The sequence below is a fragment of the Panulirus ornatus genome, chromosome 8 (genome assembly GCF_036320965.1).
Source record: "Panulirus ornatus isolate Po-2019 chromosome 8, ASM3632096v1, whole genome shotgun sequence".
Taxonomy (NCBI): Eukaryota; Metazoa; Arthropoda; class Malacostraca; order Decapoda; family Palinuridae; genus Panulirus; species Panulirus ornatus.
Window position 1 is genome coordinate 8,982,752 of NC_092231.1, and position 19,935 is coordinate 9,002,686.

Sequence of the window (19,935 nt, forward strand, 5' to 3'; positions counted from 1 at the left end):
AACATGATTTTGATTCCACAAATTTAGTAAAGTCTTTGAGAAATGCATCGTTTATGGATTGAGAACAGGTGTCTGATAAAATTCAGAGGAGCGCTCTGCGAAGTTCTGACTCCTTATTGTTTAAAATGAGAGGGATGCTGTTAAGAGCTTTAATAATGTACTTCTATAGATGCAAGAGTGGATGGTAGTCTACAGTAGTGGTTTGAAATACATGGAGTGCGTCGAGATAGTGTAATATCACCTTGATTGTTTGATGCTTTTATGACTTGATAAGATGAAAGCCCGGTGGAGTGTTAGCGGTGTACTGATAAATCATGGTAAAGGAAAATGAAAGGCACAACAGTTCCAACCGTATCGTAATGTTCTGTTAGCTGAATCAGTGAATTGGTCACTTTGATGGTGCGTGCGTAATTACCAGTTTGTACTGGGGCCCCCATCTCTTTATTAAACGTTTTCTGTCATACAGCTTCTTGGTTTTGATTATGTCTGCGTTGATAATGTCTTCAGTCATTTTATTCTATTCATCCGCCACTCTTATGTTATAAAAGTACTCCTTTACTTTTGATAAGTTTCTGGCTTAATTTCATATCCCCAATAGCCTTCGAAGAACTAATCTCTGCCCAAAACATCAGTCTGGTTTACAAGTTGTATAAAGATTGTGATCTGATTGTTATTCATTCTTCTTCCTTCTAAAGTAGGCAAATATAAAGCCCCCAGCCTTTGCTTGCCATTCCTCTTTCTTAATTCTGGTACCATCTTTGTTACCCTCTTCTGTACCTTCTCTGTATAGATGCTGAAAGTATAAACAATATTTTATTGTCTGCAACAAGTAAGCCGTCACAGTATTAGATTAGTGTGATACGGACGAATTTTTAGGTATCTGGAAGTGAAGTTCATAAAAGATTGTCGGGGGAAAGTTATAAAGTTCAGAGTAAAATCGTGTCAAGGAGTAAAATTGGAGATACAGTGAGCTTAGATGAACTGAAAGAGTTTACGTTGTACAGTATATGAGAAGCTTTTATGGAGTTCCCGTGCCGGGTATTGATGATTTTTAAGATCGATAAAAAATGAAGATATGAGAATGGAAAAAAAAAAAAATATCATGAAAGCCATTTTAGAATAGTACAGTCACATACGACGTATGCAAACTAGAGACTGGTCAAGGAGAACAATTAGTAATATTACATAAACACAATAAATTTTCAGGAGTCACAGAACATGTAACGGATAAGTTTATCGTACAGAAAAGGTAAATCATGTATTTTGTGGTCTTTGTGGAATGTCGGGAGGTTTAAATGGTGGGTTGGGGAAGTGGAAGATCACATACATTTTCTGTTCTTCAGGAAATGGTATGAGTTAACATTGCTAGTCATGAAAAGAGCTGACATTCAGTGTCTGAGTTTCCAGTACTTTAATTCCCAGGTTATACTGGCTTGCGCCGAGAGAGTCATCCACAATTTTTCTTTGTAGTGTAAGTTAAATCACCGGGTTGTATGCTAGGACGCATTTGCCGCGTGACTCCTCTTTTTCGGCAAATTTGATAGTCCAATTGAACTTGTGGGGAATGTTAAGATTTCTTCATTTCCAAATATGTACGTGTCATTTCATATGAGCAGTTTGTCAGCATGACGCAGAATAACGCACCGTCGTTACCCACCAAGGATGAGAATACGAAGAATGTGTCCCGAGTTGTGTGCGCTTCCATTGTTGTACTAGGCTGCGGCTTGTCCTTGGCAGCCCAGCATTCATCACATCCATATTGTTTGCCAAAGCCTCTACGTTTCAACTGTTAACTAATTTCAATATACAGAAAATGAAGAGTTTCAAGTCAGCATAGTTGACACACACACTAACACAGGCGTTGTCATGTTACGCCACCACTAGAAATTGAGATTTTAGTCGAATCACGATGACAAGAGCCAGCAGGGCTCTGCGACAGGAAGCAAAATACTATATTTCGTCTCATATATTGACAGTTAACGTTAAGAAGCCCTTCGTTACCATGTAGATTACACTACTGTAATGTCATTACCTAGATCATTTGAATAATGTTTGGTGATCGAAGTAGTTTGGGGTTGGAAGTTCAACCTAGTATAAGACAAGATGATGCAATCATCTGGGGGGGGACTTGGGCAGAGCGGCACCCGAAGTCGTGCTTACTCTCATCCACTCGGCGTTAAGCTTACTCTTCGTGATTACGCAATAGACCCACATATTAGCGAGATCATAAAACTCCGTAAAGTGCCTGTCATCATGACTAGGAACGAGACAATTTCTTGTAGTTGGCAGCATGAATTCCCGAATAGGGCGATAGATACTTGAGGTATGGGCTTGAACCATACAGTTGAGTTGTACCTGGCCTTGGGTTTTATGGAGATGAGGCCACCCCATCCGTCGTAGGTTTTGTGTTTCATTTGGAGGAATTATTAACTATAGCAAACGAAATTGTTTATCAAAATTTGAGCACATGTTGCCTAATTACTTTGGATAACGGAAACTCTTATTACTAAGGGAGGTGAATATAGTGGTATCTGGAAATAGTTATTCTACGACATACATGTATAAAGGATTGCTTTTTCCTCAACCTTTTTTAAAAAGATGCGTAAACTCAGATTGTTAACACAGAACTGCTGATATTACGGGTAACTGAAATGTAATCATATTACGTTTACAGATTACTTGATACATCAGTTTACGTCTCTCTTTATATGCATTGGTACCTGGAGAAAAGGAGTGCCTCATGATATAAATGATAAATGATTTCAGTCAAGATTACGGTCAGACATTATTGCTCTTACATTACTGCATTATAAACTGAAATGATCATCACAGCATCTGACTCGTACATTCAGGAGAATGTATACATATTAGCATTACATACTGCACACATATTGCACCTAGAGACTAAAGCGTGACTGAATGTGGCCTTTTATGTTTGTTTTCCTGGCGCTGCCTCGCCGAAGTTGGGGGGGCAGCGATGGTCTTCAATCTCCATGAAGGCAGCTCGCCATTTCTCTAGCACAACTGTCTGGTGATGCCAGATATTCTTCAGCCACAGAATGTCCCACTGTATTTAGCATTCCTTAGTCCGCCTAGTCAGTGAGGACGGTGAACTTCGCATCGAAGTAGTAGTGATGGAAGCAGCCAAGCTCTTGATAGCAGCTAAGAGCTCCTTCCTACTTACACAGAAGTTATACTCCAGCCGACTCACACTATGGCTGAAGTAGGGGACAACGTGCTCTTGGCCATCCTGTTTTCTGCGACATCACTCCTCCCAGTTCTACCTCTCTCGCCGAACGAGTCCAAGAAGTAAGGAAAGCTAGGGATTCGGGGGATGCTACGGCACCAGGACATCCGTCCGTCGTGTCACGAAAGCTTCTCGATGCTCCTGTGCCAACTCGAACCTCTACCCCTTACGTGTCAGGCTGTGCAGTGTTGTGGCGATAGAAGCGAACCACTTAATGAATCTGTCTTGTTCGGTTCAAAGTCCCAGGAAACTCCATACCTATCCCGAGCAGTTGGGCGTATGGAAATTCGTGTGATGAGGAAAACGCCTAGGACAAGGTGAAGATAAATGCCGTAAGCACGAAAAATTTATGAAAATGTACAAGTAAAAATGTGATTCTAAAAGATAGGACCACAAGTGTTAGAAATCCTCCCTATAGGCTTAGATTGGTCAACACACACACACACACACACACACACACACACACACACAAAGGGCATGACAAAGCTTCAGCTCAAAGGTTGGGAGAACTGTACAGTGAGAAGACTCAAGAAATCTAAAGAGGCGTATTTGTGAATAAATGTAGATAATCAGAGTAATATGAAAGGCGAAGAGCTTTGGTAATAGATGTAAGAGGGCGAGACGAGCTATTAAAAGGGGACGTAAGCTATGAGGTTGACGACAACAGACGTTACAGTCACTAGAAAAAGCTGTATGTTGGCAGAAAGTGAAACAGGAGCCAGAAACGGAACCAGGCTACAAAGGGGAGGTTAGTTGCTACGGTTTTGCCTGAGGCAAAATGTGATTACATCTGAATTTCCCGATCGACTCCTCAGATACATCATAGATTAGCTCCTTGACAGCAAGAGGAGCCGGTCAACTACAGAACAAAAAAGAAAACAGAGTCAGAGGAAGAGCCGGAGAAGATGTGAGGAAAATGCCTCCACAGTAATAGTGTGGCGGACAAACGGAATGAACTGACTGATGTGGAGAATGCTGACAACATGAAGAAATCCCAGAGAGCATAAGATAGAAATTTCTGCGCAAGAGATGGGGATCCCACGATTTTAAGACTCGTTCATTAAGATGCAATTTATCACAAGTAAACAGGCATAAAAATTCCCACATTTGGTACATACACACACGCACACAGAATCCACACACACGTACGACTCCTAGAGACAAGAGCAACTGATGTATTATTTAGATAAGATCAGACAACAGAACCTCACGAGAAGCCAGCCGGCACCGACCTATTCATATGATATTCTTGAGATAGTAAACCTCTCCTCATGACACTAACTGTGTCGCCCTCTGGAGCGTAGCAAGGACAAACGTCGCTTGGGACGAGACATAAGGACGTCTCCCATTCAGTGGCAGATTGTGAGGTATGCAGGATTTAGGTTGAAGCTTTTACGTCTCCAAATATCAGGCCCTGATTTAAGGGGGATGGAACCCCTAGGGGTTATACACATACCTCCCCTCAGCTCCTGAAATTGTGACTTGTTTTATGCAGTCCTCTGTTGCCTTTGCTGCCTCACCCTTCTTCGTTCCTCCCCTGGCCCACCACCCGAATTTTCTCCTCGCCCAATACACGTCCTACCCCTCCTCTCTCTCTCTCTCTCTCTCTCTCTCTCTCTCTCTCTCTCTCTCTCTCTCTCTCTCTCTCTCTCTCTCGCCTCTCTACTTCCAAATACCTAACAAAATTGACCCTCCATGCTCGTAGATTATACGGAATGGACAGTCACGTCTAGGCCTCATTTACCACACACACACACACACACACACATTACATTCACTCCTCACAACATCCACGTCAATGCAAGAGCAACGCACAAACTAAATGCAGCCAGAACACTGACTTGTACTCTGTCTGACGACGTAATAACCGAAAATACTCGCCATTTTATTTTGTCTTTCCAGTGGTGATTGTTGCATGTATCTCTTCACGGAGAAGGTTCTGCATATATATATATATATATATATATATATATATATATATATATATATATATATATATATATATATATATATATATATATCCCTGGGGATAGGGGAGAAAGAATACTTCCCACGTATTCCCTGCGTGTCGTAGAAGGCGACTAAAAGGGGAGGGAGCGGGGGGCTGGAAATCCTCCCCTCTCATTATTTTTTTTTTTAATTTTCCAAAAGAAGGAACAGAGAAGGGGGTCAGGTGAGGATATTCCCTCAAAGGCCCAGTTCTCTGTTCTTAACGCTACCTCGCTAACGCGGGAAATGGCGAATAGTTTGAAAGAAAAAAAAAAAAAAAAAAATATATATATATATATATATATATATATATATATATATATGTATATATATATATATATATATATATTCCCTAGCCTGAGCCAGGTACCCATTTTATCGACCAACCCTTAGGGGTGGATGAACAGTTGGATTGACTGTGGACCGATACTGCAACTAGGATTCGAACCTATGTATTATTGTTTCATATATATTGATGTTGCTTTGCAAATATCTTACCTACATGAAGGTCCAGTGGGAAATAAGAGGTTGGGGTTGAGAGCTTTGTGGCAACATGGTAACATCCAAGGCGGCCATGCTACCCTGGTTCTGTATGAGTTAGAAGTCGCGATATATTAGGACGAGAAATTCTCTGGGGCTCCTGGCCGTCTGGGAGCTGGGCGCCTCTAGCGAAGCCTCCTGGCGCGTTAATGCATATTGTGACTCAGTCTGGTGAGAAGGAACACTCGGTATAACTAGATGGTGTGTTTTGGCGCCTCTTACGATCACGCTGCCTGGTGATGTGGTATTTGTGGTAATGCTACGATGACCTAGTAGTACTAGTGAGGTCACTGCCTGGTGTGGTGGGATTATCGTAATGAAACTACCTGGTGATGACGTTGCTTGGTGATCAAGTGCCTGACGGTTAGGTTGCTTAGTGTTGAGGCATGTAATGAAACCACCTGTCTCTGGTGGCGTTACTTGGTGATGTACTGTCTGTGGTGACGTTACCTGGTGATGTACTGCCTGTGGTGACGTTACCTGGTGATGTACTGTCTGTGGTGACGTTACCTGGTGATGTACTGCCTGTGGTAACGTTACTTGGTGATGTACTGTCTGTGGTGACGTTACCTGGTGATGTACTGCCTGTGGTGACGTTACCTGGTGATGTACTGCCTGTGGTGACGTTACCTGATGATGTACTGCCTGTGGTGACGTTACCTAGTGATGTCCTGTCTCTGGTGGCGTTACTTGGTGATGTACTGTCTGTGGTGACGTTACCTGGTGATGTCCTGTCTCTGGTGGCGTTACTTGGTGATGTACTGTCTGTGGTGACGTTACTTGGTGATGTACTGTCTGTGGTGACGTTACCTGGTGATGTACTGTCTGTGGTGACGTTACCTGGTGATGTACTGCCTGTGGTGACGTTACCTGGTGATGTACTGCCTGTGGTGACGTTACCTGGTGATGTACTGCCTGTGGTGACGTTACCTGGTGATGTACTGCCTGTGGTGACGTTACCTGGTGATGTACTGTCTGTGGTGACGTTACCTGGTGATGTACTGTCTGTGGTGACGTTACCTGGTGATGTACTGTCTGTGGTGACGTTACCTGGTGATGTACTGTCTGTGGTGACGTTACCTGGTGATGTACTGCCTATGGTGACGTTACCTGATGATGTACTGCCTATGGTGACGTTACCTGGTGATGTACTGCCTATGGTGACGTTACCTGGTGATGTACTGCCTATGGTGACGTTACCTGGTGATGTACTGCCTATGGTGACGTTACCTGGTGATGTACTGCCTATGGTGACGTTACCTGGTGATGTACTGTCTGTGGTAACGTTACTTGGTGATGTACTGTCTGTGGTGACGTTACCTGGTGATGTACTGCCTGTGGTGACGTTACCTGGTGATGTACTGCCTATGGTGACGTTACCTGGTGATGTACTGCCTATGGTGACGTTACCTGGTGATGTACTGCCAATGGTGACGTTACCTGGTGATGTACTGCCTCTGGTGACGTTACCTGGTGATGTACTGCCTATGGTGACATTACTTGATGTACTGCCTGTGTTGACGTTACCTGGTGACATGATGGCCGTCTTGCTAGTGCCCGGTCATGCGACGGCCTTGTGTGATAAAAGACGACGTGAATGCTCTCCAACAGATGACTCCTCCACCAAGTTCAGGGAGGGGGGGGAGGATGCTCCCCCTCCCCCCCTCCTCATATTCACGTTGTGCCCTTGAAGTCTTCGAACATTTCCCCTCGAGGTCACGTGAGCTCATGGCAACACGCACGTGACGTATCACACACATCACGTGTATGCCGTGACATCATCCACTGGCGCCTCAGCCTGTGGGAGACCCATTTAAAATGATCTAAACTTTCCTTAACGGCTATAGTGCCCGCCCCTTCAGGAGGAGACCTCCCTCTCCTCCCATGTAAATCTCTAGATCCGCGACTGACTGCGTTGGCGTTGAGCTTGTTGACAACTGGATGACGACAGAGGGCGACCATACCGCCGGCGGGGGAACAGGAGGCCTGAAGAAGGAAAGGCCGGGGGCCCCTCTTGATCTGTCGTCACCTCTACTTTGTCAACCTGTTCAAAATCGAGGCAGCGACAAAGCATAGGAAATAAGAGTTGTTCTAATCGTATCCTGCAATGGCGGGATAGTATGACAACAACCAAATACAAAACACATTTAGAAACAAATATACATCACTGAACGAGTGAAAGTACTCAGGAACCTTACATGTGAGGTGGAGCATCAAGCACAAGGTTTAGGGTGAGGCACTATCCGAACGAGTGACCTTCTGCTGCTATCTATGGCGCCTTGCGGTATTACTCAGCATTTTGAAAAGTTCAAACAATACGCTTCACCTTCCTCTTTTTTTCTTTTTTCTTGATGTCGGATAAGTCCTCAACAATGCGGTCACTCATGGCAATATTTCTATATCAGTATGATGATTATCCATAATGTGATCAGTGGATTAAAAGCAGCAAGGGTAAAACATTTTTTGTTGTGCCGTTTGACATTCCTCTCGCTGACCAGAAAGCACCGCATACTAGATTGTTCTGTACGTTGTGCCGTGTGTCTCACGTGAGTACAGATGAAATATATATATATATATATATATATATATATATATATATATATATATATATATATATATATATATATATATTGGACAATCGCATGTTTAACAAATGGCGTCCTAGCTTCGTCTCTTCGTTGTATATCAACTGTCTGTTATATTTCTCTCCTGTGTCTCCCCTGATGATGTGATTGTTACACGAAAGTGCACTTGGGAACTTATCGTGTTTCATTTTCCCCGTGGACTCATAGGAATATATATATATATATATATATATATATATATATATATATATATATATATATATATATATATATATATATATATATATATATTGGTAGCCACATTCAAAATAAGCGATCTCGCAGCCTTGATTTATAATGAAGGTGTATCTTGGATTAAAGTCAGAATCTAAGGATACAAAGGGCTTGGCCTGGCCTTAAAGGCCACTTTTCAAGGTTCAGACTTCTTACATCATCACAGTTCTTATTCAACTCAGCAGTGGCCACACATATCAGTTTTCATCAGCCGATCTTGAGGGTTACTTGAAAGCCAACAAAGACCGTTTTCATATGAAACTTTTTTGTTTTGATAAGAGTTATTTATTTCCTCGTGAAGCTCCGGCACACTCAGCTGGTATATCTATTTATCTATTTATCTATTTATCTATAGGCTCATTGTCCATGTTTGTAGAGCTAGGTTAGACGGGGGAAATGGAGTGAGGCTTTGCTATTTGACTAGTAGATGAATTTGGCTATGTTACGTCGCGAAAGAGAAGACATGGCAACGAGAGTCAACTGTTCACTGGTGTTGAGACGCTGTAGGACGCAACCTGATGTAATAATAATCAGGATGAAAACCTTAAACAAAGGCATTTAAGTGAAATTAATGCAGCGCTCAATGCCTTATCTGCGAAGTTATTACTTAGGGTCGAGATGTATTACAGCGTTTCACCATGGCGCACCGTGACTTTTAACTTCATTACCTCCCTCCTCCCGCGCCTATCTATCCCCACCTCAGCCATCCTAATCCACACATCAATCCCACCCTCCTCACAGAACCTACCCTCCGACACCCGCTCAGTTGCCACTGCCTGCCCGAACCCTACCCTCCACTGATAACCTGGTAACCGCTGTTCCACCTCAGCCCCTCGTAAACCTCACCTTGTTCACTCTACCTCTCTGCCCCTCCCCCCCCCCCCCCCTCTTGGTCCTGCTACCTCCTCTCACCCCTACTTAAACTCCTCTGACCCTCTCTCAAACTCCCAGTCCCGTCCCTGTATTCAATGCTGTCCCTCGCCCTAAGTTGCATAACCTCTTCCAAAGTCCACGTCACACCTCAACCACCCATGTAGCCATTGCTCTCCTCCTTCCTCATAGGACTACTTTCCCTCCTCTTCCACCCCCCCCCACCCCACCCCCACCCCCGTGTCGGTCACACTCACAAGAAATCAATTTGCCGCATCCAGCGACTTGCAAGAACAGAGCGATGACGATTATTCCATGATTGTAGGAGATTCGTTGCTCTTCTAGAAATCTGGGTAATCGTACGGCGGTGAATTCGAGAGCTTAGAGAACAGTCCATGTCTACAAAGAGCCAGAATTTCCCACATTAAACAAAAGGTTAAAGACATTACTGTGCAAACTGAAAAGAGAATTGAGTTTACCATAAGAATTCAAATTCAAAAGTTATCATAGAAGATTATAACGAACTGAATGGCACTCTGGAGGGTAGATAGAATAAAATAGTTATAGTTGACGCTTCTTCCCCCTAGACAAAATGTAGGCATGTGCGCTGTGCGTGAAGCGCACATGGTTCATCTTCCCTTTGGGGCTGGTCGATCAAATGGGTGCTAATTGTTCATCTTCCCCTATGAGCTGGTCGATCAAATGGTTGCCTAGCCTTAAGCTAGGTTGTTTATGTTCATGTGTACAGACTTATGAGAGAAAATGTATTGCATAAATACAAAAGAGACAGAGTAGCGCTACTGTGAACTTGCTCCCCGTAACACGCACACAATTAGCAATTACCCACATTCTCTACTCAAGCACATAACCATTCTATATTCAAAATTATTATGGTCTACAATCATCATTTCAAGTTCTGCCTTTAGTAGTTATCATCATTTATCACATTTATCCAATCTCGTCCAAAGTCATCCACCTCTGTTGAGTCTTTGGCTTGAAAGTGAATAAATTTACTAACTTTAGCACGTCAAAGTAAGACAGATTTCTTATATTCGATGTTGATTTTAATTTTTGTATAATCTTTAGATATTTTGTAATTATTCCATAACTGGGTGACCAAACCTAACCACATACTCCAAGCGAGGTCTCCTGAAAGGTAGATAATGTTGTAGAGGAACATCTGCAGTTTTATTGTTTACGCTTGAAAGGTATGAACTCAGTATTCTGTTGACTTAACTCACCGTTACATAGTAGCCTTGAGTTCGACTTTCTTCTAGCCGTAATCCTTATACTCTTCTCGCATGCTGAGTTAACAACGGCTCTAGCAAGGTGACGGCATTTATTCCAGTCTTTCTTTACCATGCTCAGCATTTTACACATCCTCGTTCCTCTGTCGTTTCTTTGTCTACCCGGATATTATACTACCTCCTCGGAATTCAGCATCTGTACAATCATGGCATCATCATACCATCGTCTGCATACTAATCGATGCTTACACTAATCCCGTTTATGCTCATCTTTTTATTTTTCTTTTTATCTAGCCATTAACCAAACCTTAATCTAATCTAGGATATCTCTTCAACATAGTGTACCTCGACCTTTTTGTTGATATTTTGTGTGGCATTTTATATGGAGCCGTTCTAAAATCGAGGGTTTGTAGCATCATAATCATTTCGTTGTCCACTCCTTCGAGCAGTTGTGATAAAAACGAAAGCAAAAATATGTAACATGAACGACATGGAAGCCATCTGGGAACCCTTTGTTAAACTGTACTTTTTTCAAGGTGAATTAGAACCGAGTTAATTGTTATTATTTCTGTAGTTTTTCCATTACCGAAGCTCAGCTAGATGATCGGCAGTTCTGAGGCAAGCGACCTATCCTCCTAGTTTTGAATTTTGTCAATGCCTGCCCAATATATCGGCGTCAACTTTTATAGACTTTATTAACAATCACTAGAATTATTACTCAGAAAATAGTTCGTTCTCGTACAAAATTGCCGGAGAACGTATGTACCAACTCAAAAATATTGACCTATATTTGATATTACCCCCACACCACCCACTGTGGTATTCTCGCCCCACTGTAACCTCAGGCCCTTATATTTGTTAGGCCCTCGAGTTGAGGTTTTTATTTTTGTCTTCCTTTCTCTTATCATCAGCTTCTGCAGTTTCTCACATGAATCAGCCACCAGCGCTGTATCATCAGCGAACAACAACTGACTCACTTCCCAAGCTCTCTCATCCCCAACAGACTTCATACTTGCCCCTCTTTCCAAAACTCTTGCATTTACCTCCCTAACAACCCCATCCATAAACAAATTAAACAACCATGGAGACATCACACACCCCTGCCGCAAACCTACATTCACTGAGAACCAATCACTTTCCTCTCTTCCTACACGTACACATGCCTTACATCCTCGATAAAAACTTTTCACTGCTTCTAACAACTTTCCTCCCACACCATATATTCTTAATACCTTCCACAGAGCATCTCTATCAACTCTATCATATGCCTTCTCCAGATCCATAAATGCTACATACAAATCCATTTGCTTTTCTAAGTATTTCTCACATACATTCTTCAAAGCAAACACCTGATCCACACATCCTCTACCACTTCTGAAACCACACTGCTCTTCCCCAATCTGATGCTCTGTACATGCCTTCACCCTCTCAATCAATACCCTCCCATATAATTTACCAGGAATACTCAACAAACTTATACCTCTGTAATTTGAGCACTCACTCTTATCCCCTTTGCCTTTGTACAATGGCACTATGCACGCATTCCGCCAATCCTCAGGCACCTCACCATGAGTCATACATACATTAAATAACCTTACCAACCAGTCAACAATACAGTCACCCCCTTTTTTAATAAATTCCACTGGAAAAGTGTGTGGAAGAAGAAAGTTAAGAGTAAATGTGAATAAGAGCAAGGTTATTAGGTACAGTAGGGTTGAGGGTCAAGTCAATTGGGAGGTGAGTTTGAATGGAGAAAAACTGGAGGAAGTGAAGTGTTTTATATATCTGGGAGTGGATCTGGCAGCGGATGGAACCATGGAAGCGGAAGTGGATCATAGGGTGGGGGAGGGGGCGAAAATCCTGGGGGCCTTGAAGAATGTGTGGAAGTCGAGAACATTATCTCGGAAAGCAAAAATGGGTATGTTTGAAGGAATAGTGGTTCCAACAATGTTGTATGGTTGCGAGGCGTGGGCTATGGATAGAGTTGTGCGCAGGAGGATGGATGTGCTGGAAATGAGATGTTTGAGGACAATGTGTGGTGTGAGGTGGTTTGATCGAGTGAGTAACGTAAGGGTAAGAGAGATGTGTGGAAATAAAAGGAGCGTGGTTGAGAGAGCAGAAGAGGGTGTTTTGAAGTGGTTTGGGCACATGGAGAGGATGAGTGAGGAAAGATTGACCAAGAGGATATATGTGTCGGAGGTGGAGGGAACAAGGAGAAGAGGGAGACCAAATTGGAGGTGGAAAGATGGAGTGAAAAAGATTTTGTGTGATCGGGGCCTGAACATGCAGGTGGGTGAAAGGAGGGCAAGGAATAGAGTGAATTGGAGCGATGTGGTATACCGGGGTTGACGTGCTGTCAGTGGATTGAATCAAGGCATGTGAAGCGAAGCGTCTGGGGTAAACCATGGAAAGCTGTGTAGGTATGTATATTTGCGTGTGTGGACGTATGTATATACATGTGTATGGGGGGGGGGTGGGCCATTTCTTTCGTCTGTTTCCTTGCGCTACCTCGCAAACGCGGGAGACAGCGACAAAGTATAATAAAAAATAAATATATATTCTCTTATCATAAAACCCAAATCTTTATCAAAAGACTGGTTACGTAATATGTATGATTTTTCCTTTCATTTTTGTGTGACTGCTTGTATATGTACTCCTGAAGGCATAAAGGCCTTTCCCACTTGACAGCCTTATATCCAGCTGGGTGTATACCCCATTTGGACAAGAGCACGTAGTCGGTTTCAGATTACTTGCTTGTTTAAGGACCTGTCTACTTAAATTATTAGTCAGCATAACCTGTTTTTTTTTTTATATATTCACTCTTGGATTTTACATGAGGAATATTGCCCACCTGACAAGACTGTAGCTGCCACCATCCATCACTTGGCTGTTAGAGATAACACCTTTTCCCCAGGATGGCTTAGATTATACCCGCTATCTGATAAGTGTTCAACCTGACGTTATCATTAGCCTGGGTGCAACTGATGTAAGGGCCAGCCGACCCTGGCGTACAGCATGCCTGCCTCACTTGGTCGGAATTCCCTTCAGACAAATATCACGAAACTGTTTGTATAAACCTGGCCTGACAACCGATTTGATAACCTGTCGTGAGTAAGGTTAGACAGATGCACATCAAGATGCACCAAACCGCGTCATCGAGTTATCCTGTCAAACTTTAATTTGTCTAACCTAGCTTTATTTATCATACTACCACCATCTGACCTAATGTGGGAAAGAAATGTACACTCCTGTACTCTCCTTATGGTCTTTCTTTAGTAGATATACGAGAAATAATGTGAATGTGTTCGAAGAACATGAATATCCGTCAAAATCCTGCAAGTATTTTCCAAACACCTGATCGGCAATTTCGAAGTCATTGTTTGTTAAACCATGAAAGCAGCAAGGATATGATGGCGTGATGGGTTCATCATGATGGGAGATGGATACGCTTTTCTTGATTTCGCCTATTTCTGAATGACTGTTTTAAAAGTACTTGTAGGTAGACCTAAGTTATTGCCAATTACATCCCAATAGGAATAAAGTTTTGCTAATTCATCGGTCGTATCATGCACCCTGAGCCCAGTAGGTGAAGGAATCCAAAAGAAAAGAAATAGACTTTAATTCCGTCATGGGTCATCTTTTTATGTATATGTTTTGTGCTTCAGACACAAGCTTATCACAGTTATGCTGATGGTTTGTTGTACGTCCCCATCTGTATATATAATTTGGGGCGGATTATGTACAGTGGTGACGGTGTCAGCGTGCCTAACGGTCATCTTTGATTCTGAACCGTAAATGAAGCAGTAATCCAAGCAAAATCCTTAGTAACAAGAGAGTTAGCCGTAATTTCAAAAAGGCTAGTTTCCCCGAGAATAGTTTAGTGCAATACAACTACTGTTATTCATGCTAAAGTTTATGGATACATCCATTATGACACACCTTAATCATAGGTGCAGTAACTCCACCTTGATGTATGTGTCCCGTTTGAGTAGAAAGTCTGGAAGGATTTTGTTCGTGGATTGGGATGTGTTTGTCTTATCTGGATCCTGCAAGAATAGTGATATCACTTATTCTTTCTCTGATACTAGGAAGACCAAGCTCTCTCAGTTCTTTGTTGTCCTGGGACAAACGAAGGTTATTCTCATTGCTTCATTGAGCGCGCATTCACACCGAACCTTCGAAGCCTTCTTTCAGGAGTGAGAGTAAGCTGTAGTGAAATCATTCTGGGAACGTATACACATGATGTACGTACCGCATCATTTTCACCATTCTTTCATTAGCCTCATATTGTAGGTTGGGGCCAGGTACAACTCTGAGTCTCTGAGCCTTTCACTGAATTGATGTTTAAATCTAGTTACAGTAAACTTCTAAGCTGAGGTGACTTAATCTGTTGTAGGAGGGTGTCTGTTGACATTTTATGCTTTCTCAGCAGGGATGCCAAGCCATAGCTTTTTACAAGTATCTGATACATGATTGGGTATAGTGAGTGTGTTATTGTCAAAAGAAGTGTTGATCATGATATCGTTAGCATAACCATGTATATGGTTTTCGGAGTTCTTGAGCATTGACTCAAGGAGGGCATCAGTGAAGACATTAGATAAGTTGAAGTTATGTATACAAACTTAAGGGGTACCAAGTTCATGCTTTTTGTTCTCGCAACCATACCCGATTTCTGTGGATTATTAAAGATAAGATAATAGTCTTTCTTGATATCCAACACCATTTTCTACGGCATTGATTCTCTTTTTTATTATTAGTTCAACGTTTAGATGAGGTGTGATCTTGCTGCGATGCATAAGAAGACCTGAACGTAATGCAATACAAGCAATGACATGATCATGAATCTGTATGAATGATGCAATATTATTGGCCTCGTAAAACAACGTAGTGACGCTTCATCTTTACATGTAGCAGCGACTGCGTTAACACACAGATGACAGCCTTCCAGAGATAATTCATAGATTGCTTTATTGACAGAAATGCTTTCATTATCATCAAATAGATCTGCCGACAATTCTAATTCACAAAGTTATGACATATCTGTTTACTGCGTGTGTAAGACTGGTTTTTGAAATGTTTGCTTTTTTACTATATCTTGATGTACGTACAAGTTTAATGACTGGTTGCGTTTTCTATTCACAAATATGTGGATTCTGATAGACTGCCGCGTCGAAGGAGGCGTCCTTGTGACTATCTGGCCCCCCAAGCCCCGGCCCCCGTTTGTAGTGGTAACAATATGTTGCCTCAGGTGCCGCAATGACGCGCTGGGGAGGTGGGTGATAAGGACTGGCTATGGTAATTGAGACTGTGGTGACTGTGTTACTGTGGTAATGGAGACTATGGTGAGTGTAGTAGTGGTAATTTTTGCCTCAAAAGTCCAGCTTTCTCTCTGATCGACTTGTCTCTGTGTTTTTTACGGATCTGGCTCTCTCTCTCTCTCTCTCTCTCTCTCTCTCTCTCTCTCTCTCTCTCTCTCTCTCTCTCTCTCTCTCTCTCTCTCTCTCTCTTTCAACAGTAGTGTCACCCATGGGTCTGTTTTGCCTCACATTTTCTTTCTTTCTGTGAACGATATCTCTCGTCAACAGATAACCAAAGGTATTCATATACTGACGACTTAACACCGCATTCTTCCAATTTCTTTAAATCTGCTCTATCCTCTCTCACTCTATTCTGCATCTCAGTCTTGATACAACATCCTCTATAAACTCAGACTTGTTTAATAAGTTCTTGGCATTTGTCTTGGGTCAAGGTGATGGTCTCTTATTGGGCAAGATTATGAAATAAACTCTGGAAACCCTTAATAAGCCCCTTCTTCAGACCAAGGTCAGCTGACTGGGATTTTTGTAGTGTCTATCAAATTGTCTTTAACAAGGAACCATGTGTTCACACTAGCTAAGCAGTCTACAATTACCTTTTAGGCGAGGTAGAAATTCCTTAGATGATTGAAATCCAGACTCACCATAAAGATAGGGTTGCTGCACAAACAATCAAAAGGAAGGAGACATTTTTGAGTATTCCTGGTAAATTATATGGGAGGGTATTGATTGAGAGGGTGAAGGCATGTACAGAGCATCAGATTGGGGAGGAGCAGTGTGGTTTCAGAAGTGGTAGAGGATGTGTGGATCAGGTGTTTGCTTTGAAGAATGTATGTGAGAAATACTTAGAAAAGCAAATGGATTTGTATGTAGCATTTATGGATCTGGAGAAGGCATATGATAAGAGTTGATAGAGATGCTCTGTGGAAGGTATTAAGAATATATGGTGTGGGAGGCAAGTTGTTAGAAGCAGTGAGAAGTTTTTATCGAGGATGTAAGGCATGTGTACGTGTAGGAAGAGAGGAAAGTGATTGGTTCTCAGTGAATGTAGGTTTGCGGCAGGGGTTTGTGATGTCTCCATGGTTGTTTAATTTGTTTATGGATGGGGTTGTTAGGGAGGTAAATGCAAGAGTCTTGGAAAGAGGGGCAAGTATGAAGTCTGTTGGGGATGAGAGAGCTTGGGAAGTGAGTCAGTTGTTGTTCGCTGATGATACAGCGCTGGTGGCGGATTCATGTGAGAAACTGCAGAAGCTGGTGACTGAGTTTGGTAAAGTGTGTGAAAGAAGAAAGTTAAGAGTAAATGTGAATAAGAGCAAGGTTATTAGATACAGTAGGGTTGAGGGTCAAGTCAATTGGGAGGTGAGTTTGAATGGAGAAAAACTGGAGGAAGTGAAGTGTTTTAGATATCTGGGAGTGGATCTGGCAGCGGATGGAACCATGGAAGCGGAAGTGGATCATAGGGTGGGGGAGGGGGCGAAAATTCTGGGAGCCTTGAAGAATGTGTGGAAGTCGAGAACATTATCTCGGAAAGCAAAAATGGGTATGTTTGAAGGAATAGTGGTTCCAACAATGTTGTATGGTTGCGAGGCGTGGGCTATGGATAGAGTTGTGCGCAGGAGGATGGATGTGCTGGAAATGAGATTTTTGAGGACAATGTGTGGTGTGAGGTGGTTTGATCGAGTAAGTAACGTAAGGGTAAGAGAGATGTGTGGAAATAAAAAGAGCGTGGTTGAGAGAGCAGAAGAGGGTGTTTTGAAATGGTTCGGGCACATGGAGAGAATGAGTGAGGAAAGATTGACCAAGAGAATATATGTGTCGGAGGTGGAGGGAACGAGGAGAAGAGGGAGACCAAATTGGAGGTGGAAAGATGGAGTGAAAAAGATTTTGTGCGATCGGGGCCTGAACATGCAGGAGGGTGAAAGGAGGGCAAGGAATAGAGTAAATTGGAGCGATGTGGTATACCGGGGTTGACGTGCTGTCAGTGGATTGAATCAAGGCATGTGAAGCGTCTGGGGTAAACCATGGAAAGCTGTGTAGGTATGTATATTTGCGTGTGTGGACTTATGTATATACATGTGTATGGGGGTGGGTTGGGCCATTTCTTTCGTCTGTTTCCTTGCGCTACCTCGCAAACGCGGGAGTCAGCGGCAAAAAAAAAAAAAATATATATATATATATATATATATATATATATATATATATATATATATATATATATATATATATATTAATGTTTTCCGTAACTTTTCAGTGGGGTAATAATCCACTAGCAACCGTATTTCACCAAAAGTGTATGCAATAATAGATGATAGGGAAAGGTAAAGTTCCGATGTGCCTGGCTCAGAAATGTTGACATTTCTGGTCCATACCGGACACCTAATCTCTTCCACCCAAAACTGACCATCAGTCCATTAACATTTCGTTAAGTGATATATGAATTGTTTCAGGAGATTTTTACAATGAAGTACGAGCAAAAAAAAAACGAATGCATTGACGCTCATATGTCATATATAACATTTGCGCTCGTTTTTAGTAGGCTGTATAAGCGAAAAGTTAAACACGACATAAAGGAGCAAGGTTATTATCTGATGAGAAGGTGATGTTATGTGGTGAAATGATGAAATGTAGTAGTAGGGGTGCGGGGAGAAGGGACGCGTATAGGAACGGTTGTCAGGTTGGTACGTATATAGCCTTGATGTGGCTCTGGGCCGGCATCAGTAGTGCGAACGCTGAGAGGGAGTGTGGTTGTCCAGTGTTTTAGTGTGTCGGGACGTATCGGACGGCGGTGATTGAAAAAATCTCATATATTTTGTTCCTGGTTAGTGATAAAGACTGAAGAATGTAAAGGTGTACCTGTTTGGTTGTTTTACTTATATATTATATATGTGTGTTCTACGGAAGATAAGCCTTAGGAATGCATGTTTCGGAATTTACGGTGTACTAAGTGTTCTCAGGTGCACTTAGTGTATGCATGCGATTTATTTTTCTCTTGATTGGTGAAGTAAGGCATAGTGTTCGTCTGGCGGCAGTGACCATCACGTGAGCCAGTGGAGCCGAGTGGCTCCAGTTACCGACTAAGTCGTTCTTATAAGAATTTTGAGTACTACACGTTCTTATGGGATGTATCTGAATTATGTAAAGTTTGTAGTATATCTCAAATTGTAGTATATCTCAAACATGACATTTATGTCCATTTCCCTTTCGGACAGGCGTATGAAATGCATCGCAAAAGTGTATTTTTTTTTTTTTTTTTGCGGTAAGTTTTATTACTTGAGTGTAGACGAAAATCACATTTATTGAGTTTCGCGTGAAGTATTCTTTTTTTACTAGCGCATGTGCATGTAGATTGAGAAGCTTCTCCCTCATTAGGTTAGTTCTTGGTTGTTGGGTTTTTTTTTATATTCGACTAAATCTTGGCAAGGGCATAGTGAATGGGGGGGGCAGAGCGAAGCATTGATCCTGTAAGCACTACAGGATATAAATTTACTTCATGATAAAAATAATTTATATATTTTTACTATTATTCAATCACATTTAGACTGTCGATACGAGCAATTAAATGTTTATGTTTGTATACTTAGCTGTTAATCATTTTTTGCTGTTTTCAAAGATACAGCATGTTCTTACATACCACTCATGCATTAGACATTCCATCAGTATTTTCGCGAGTTCGAAAGTCCCCAAACCCCATACCCTTGATCAAATTACTTCCAGTTCTCCTGGAAGAATTTAACCTATTACATGGAACGAATCAGTCGATGTGATTTAGATTTCGCTGATGACTTGCCCATTAAATGATTGTCAAGAACTTGGTTAACACCAAGACTTTCATAGAAATTTGTCCCGTGATTATATATATATATATATAT

General features: G+C 42.0%; 1 protein-coding gene across 1 annotated transcript in view; it reads left to right on the forward strand.

The window, feature by feature from the left end:
• Positions 1-18,778: 18,778 nt before the first annotated feature.
• The window catches only part of LOC139749670 (ATP-dependent translocase ABCB1-like), a 103,976-nt gene continuing 102,819 nt past the window's right edge, over positions 18,779-19,935 (forward strand). Inside the window, exon 1 of the mRNA XM_071663835.1 lies at positions 18,779-18,884. The gene's annotated coding sequence lies outside the window, so the exon portion shown is untranslated. The remainder of the gene's footprint in view (positions 18,885-19,935) is intronic.